A 5,608-nucleotide genomic window follows, 5' to 3' on the forward strand; every position below is an offset into this window, starting at 1 on the left:
CAATTGTGCGTTTTGGAGGAGAGAGATAGTATTCCGGGTCCACATAGAACCAGAAGATGGTGTGGCTGCTAATCCAGAAAAGGTCCAAGCCATATGGGAATGGCCTCGACCTACCACTGTGACGGAAGTAAGGAGTTTTCTCGGACTTGCGGGCTATTATTGGAAGTTTGTTAAGGACTTTTCCTCCATTGCAAAGCCTTTAACTAAACTTACCGGTAAAAGAGTTCCTTTCTTATGGGTGGAAAAAACTGAGAAGGCATTCAAGAAGTTGAAGGAAGCTCTCACGACCGCACCGGTGTTAGCTTTGCCCGAGCAAGGTAAACCTTGCACGGTTTACACGGATGCTTCACGAGTTGGGTTTGGTTGTGTTCTTATGCAAAATGGGCGAGTCATTGCATATGCTTCACGACAACTAAGGAAGCATGAGCAGAACTACAGTGCACATGAGTTGGAGTTAGCGGCCGTGGTGTTCGCTTTGCGAATTTGGAGATCTTACTTGTATGTAGAAGAAGTGGAGGTGGACACAGACCATCAAAGTCTTAAATACCTCTTCACTCAGCCAGATCTCAACCTGCACCAGCGTAGGTCGATGGAGTTTGTCGTAGACTACGACATACGGATTCGCTACCATCCTGGTAAAGCGAATGTTGTTGCGGATGCTTTAAGTCGAAGAAAGTTGGACGCAGATTTCGAGAAAGAAGTGGAGCTGTTGAACCAAGAGTTGAAACAAGTGAAGTTGGTCGTTTTGGAAGGGCAGACAAGCGAGCCATTGGGACTTCAAGCGGTGAAACAGACCAGCTTGATTCAGAGAATTCGAGAAAAACAGCTTAGGGATGAGAAGTTACTGAAGATTGCTGAAGAACTCAAAGGACAAGCCGGGCCAAATAATGCTGGATACTACTTGGCGAAGGATGGAACCTTGCTAATTAATGGGAGAATCACGGTTCCTAAAGGACAAGGGCTGAGAGATGAGATACTAAGGATTGCACATCATTCTATAGATTCTTTACTTAGTATCCATCCTGGAAGTTCGAAAATGTACCAAGACGTGAGAAGATACTATCATTGGCCGGGCATGAAGAGGTCAGTACCGCAATAGGTTGCTCAGTGTGCAACTTGTCAACAAGTCAAGGTCGAGCATCAAGTACCAGGAGGATTATTACAAAGTCTTCTGATACCTTACTGGAAATGGGACTCGATTTCCATGGATTTCATTACCGGATTACCCACCGCTCTAGGTAGATCGAACAACTCGATATGGGTGATTGTGGATAGTGATATACCATGGATTTGACCCATTTTCATCCATGGTATATAAGCGTTTTACTCTCTATATATTATATATTCTATCCTATTAGGTATGTTTTGGGGTTCAGGAGTATCTTGGAGTAAAGTGATGGTTATGGAGCATTTAGGAGCTTAAAAGAGATGTCATCTGAGCTGACCATTAGAGGTCGATACGAAGAAGAAGCAATCGTTCGATGCACATCCAGTGCCGTCGATCGATACAGAAGAGAAGCCTCGACGATTGAAGATTATGATCGATCGATGTACATCCTGTACCATCGATCGATGTCGAAACGCGAGATGCGCGACTTGGTTACAGCCGACTTTAAACCCAAGGCTTCACCAAATTACAAGATTACCCCTGACGAGATTTTAACCTAATAGTTATATACTTGCTTAAGTGTTAGGAGGCAAGAGAGCTTTTGGCCACCATTGTATTCTTATTTTCAGCAGAGAGTTTTAGGAGAGAAAATCATAGAGAGATTTGTGATTGGAACTCCATTGATTCATCTATTCTATTCTATGCAGTTTTTATCTATATTTTGTGTCATGAATTGCTTAGCTATGTCTGAGTAGTTCACTTGTTAGATTCAGGGTTCAAATAGGTTAGAGGGATTAGCCCCAACTATAGATTTGCTAAGTTGTGATATTCATTCATTAATTGTTCATTAAAGCTTATGTTAGCCTTGCTAACTAGAACATGAACCTAGGAATTAGCATGAGTCAAGCATCATTAACCATCCTGTCTTGAATCTAATCTGTCATGCTAGGACTGCTAGAGAGATGCTAACCGCTGATCTAGGAAACCAGTGAGCATTATCAACTTGCGCCTAGGGCTTAGCTAGAAGCATCGATCGATATTGTCTTCTGACAATCGATCGATATTACGAAAGGTGTATCAATCGATATCCCTATAGGATCATCGATCGACACTTTCTTGTGATCAAAAGACGACAGATGAGATCCAAGATCTAGTTAGTTAACCAGTGAAACATTGCCATCGCTGATCATTGTGATTAAGGAGTTGAGCTCTAATATATCATGAATGCAACTGTTAGACATGTATAGGATTATAATCTCTAACATCTGAATAGAAACCCTGCATCTAATTTCTTCCAATAAGTTACACCCCCAATCATCTTGTTAGTCGAGCAATAGACATGCTCAATTAGGATTGCTATTTACTTTCAAACCATAAACCAACAAACACTTAGAATTAATAAGTTGACTAGATTTAATGGGTTCCCTAGCTCCTTGTGGATTCGATCCCTAAGAACTGCAACTGAACCTCTTATTTGAGAGAGTAATTCTCTCCTTAGGGTAATTTGAGTGGTATCAAATTTGGCGCCGTTGCCAGGGAGCTTTTATCGCCATTAGATTTAGTGTTATTAATTCTTATTCTTTTCTCTACCCCCATTCTGACACAAAATTTTTTCTTGTCTTTTCAGGTGCATGCCTAGCAGTACCAGAAGCAACAAGGACAAACACCTGCTATTCTCAGAAGATCCTGCTCATTTGGAACGCACGATCCGCAAAGACCAACGTTCCACATCGCTTGACGCAGCAGCTTTCACGTTGACCAACACCCAACCTTCATTGTCGACCGATTTACATCGTTGGAAATCGATTAATAATACACGGCGTACATCGATCGATCATCAGTCGCGAAACATGGTTGCGATTGTTATTCTCAGATAGGACGTCTACCCACAGGATCTCTAACATCCGGGGCTGACATCAAGAATGCTTTCGTGCGAAACTTCTTCGATGAGGCACGCGCTGAAGACTTGAGGAGCAAAATTGCTACATTCGCGCAGGAGATTGGAGAGTCTTTCAAAGATGCGTGGATCAGAATCAAGTTCTTCCAGCGAGACTGTCCACACCACGGATTCAACGAAGTGCAACTGCTGAGCACTTTCTTCAGAGGTACCGCCTTGAGCTATCAGATGGCTCTTGATACAGCTAGCGAGGGAAACTACAACACCAGGAATCCGGTGGAAGCTTTGAGACTGATAGAAAATCTAGCAAACAGCAGCAGCACCAAGAACACTGGCTTTGAGAGGAAGAAGTCTTTTGCATCCCTTGGGAAAGAGGAGATGGACGATGTTAGAGCAAAGTTAGATGTGGTTCATGAGCTTCTTAGGAAGCAGGTCTGCTCAGCTGAAGGAGAAGTAGTTGTAGACATGGAAGGAGAAGAAGATGTGAACTACATTGTAGGTACTGGATTTCAGAGGTCAAGAAACAAGGGTAAAAACAGAAACTTCTATGGCAATGGTCAGAGGAGTAACCAGAGTTCACAGTTCCATAAACCTTTCAGCAATAACAATAGAGGCTATGGAAACTCATTTTACCAGAATCCACCACCACAGACTCACAAAAGCAAGATTGAAGCAATGCTTGACAGAGTTCTGGAAGGACATCAACAACTCACTGTGGATTTCAATGGGAAGATAAATTCTGCCTACAACAGTCTGAACACAAGAATTGAGACCTTAGGGACTCAGGTGAGGAAGCTTGAAATGCAAGTGGTTCAGACTGGAGACACTGTAAAGAGGCAAGAAGCCTTGGCTAGAGAGGCAAGAGTTGAGAAAGCAAAACACCACGTAAATGCCATCATAGATGATGATTTCTGGCAAGTGGTGAAGCATGAGAAGCTTGAGAAGGAGACTTCGAAGTTGAAAGCTCCATGGGATTCAGCGGATCACAATGGTGTCGACCAATGTCAATGGATATACATCGCTCGACAGACCATGACGAAGATCGATGGACGGATTACTCTAACCATCAATCGACGTCATCTGCTAAATCGACTGCGGAGTGTAGTGCAGTTCGGATCATGACTGATGAGGAATTCGCAGAAAAACATCCTCACCCACCCTCCCCTTTCTACGTCAAAATCGATCGACAGCATGAGCCAGCAGTCGACCGACAGAGAGAGACTGATATCGATCGACCCCCCTCACCTCCCATCGATCGACGGGCACCTCTCACCTACAGAGTGCGATTACCATCTATTGATAGTGACCGAGTCAACGCACTCAGACCACCAGCAAACCCACCAGAACCTACAACCAACCCTTCAGACACTACACCAGAGCCTATGAAAGTGGATGAGGCAACTGAAGGAAGAAGGTTAAGGAAAAGAAAGGAGAAGATTCCTAAGAAACTTAAGAGGGAAGCTAATGAGAAGGAGATGGATGGTTTCACTAATAGAGTCCTCAGAATCCCAGTGGAAAAACCTTTTGATGAAGTTTATTACACACACCGGTTGTGGATGTTCTTCAGAGAGACTAAGGAGACTGAGGAGGACATTAGGAGAATGTTTCATCATGTCATGGAAAGGATGAAACTAAGGATCACATTGAAGAAGAAGAGAGATCTTGGGAAGTTCGCAATACCATGTATGGTGAAGGGTTTTGAATTTCCCCATGCACTTCATGACACAGGAGCATCAGTCAGCATACTACCTAAGGTTATGGCAGACCAGCTGGGTCTGAAAATAGAGCCTTCATCAGAATCTTTCACCTTCGTGGACCTTTCAGAAAGAAGCTCAGGAGGCATCATAAGAGACCTTGAGGTACAGATTGGTAATGCCCTTGTCCCAGTAGATTTTCATGTCTTTGACATCAAGCTTAACTGGAAATCTTCACTTCGGCTTGGAAGAGCTTTCCTGGCTACAGTAAGAGCTGTATGTGACATGAACACCAACAGATTGTGTCTGACACTGATAAATCCAGACGTCCACTATGACCTAGTTCGAGTTGTGAGACAACAGGTCAACCTCGTGGAGCTTGGAAATGATCTTGGCTACATTGCAGCATGCCATTGTGGAGCAAAGTACGAAACAGAGTACTCAGAATTGATCGACACTCACACTGCATCATCGATCGATTCCAATGAGTCACCGACGACCGATGAACACTATCCCACGTCGCTCGCCGGGAATCAACCGATAGACCACTTCACATTACCAGATCAGTGTTATATAGACTTTGCCTTTCAACAACCCACCAAAAAAGGATGTGATGACTATTCAATAGGCAGTTGGGCAGACAATGGATTCCATGAAAGTTCTGTAGTAGAGACTTTAATTCCTTCATCCAATGAGGATTCTACTGAGGAGTATGATGAGGATTACTGGAAGGAAATAGCTATATGCAGGATGAAAGATATTCAAGCCATTCCTTCAGCAACACGTCTCCACCATTGATCGACAGAGTTTACTCAGCATCGGTAGATACCCACCCTCATCCAGCAAAACGAACTTATGCATTGATCGATACCACACCAGGTACATCGATCGATATTAAAGCCGCCGCCT

General features: G+C 43.5%; 1 pseudogene; it reads left to right on the forward strand.

Moving 5' to 3' along the window:
* Positions 1-1,099, forward strand: part of LOC106319795 — a 16,804-nt pseudogene extending 15,705 nt beyond the window's left edge.
* The last annotated feature ends 4,509 nt before the right edge of the window (positions 1,100-5,608 follow it).

Source organism: Brassica oleracea, unplaced genomic scaffold (assembly GCF_000695525.1).
Source record: "Brassica oleracea var. oleracea cultivar TO1000 unplaced genomic scaffold, BOL UnpScaffold00616, whole genome shotgun sequence".
In the NCBI taxonomy this organism is placed as follows: Eukaryota; Viridiplantae; Streptophyta; class Magnoliopsida; order Brassicales; family Brassicaceae; genus Brassica; species Brassica oleracea.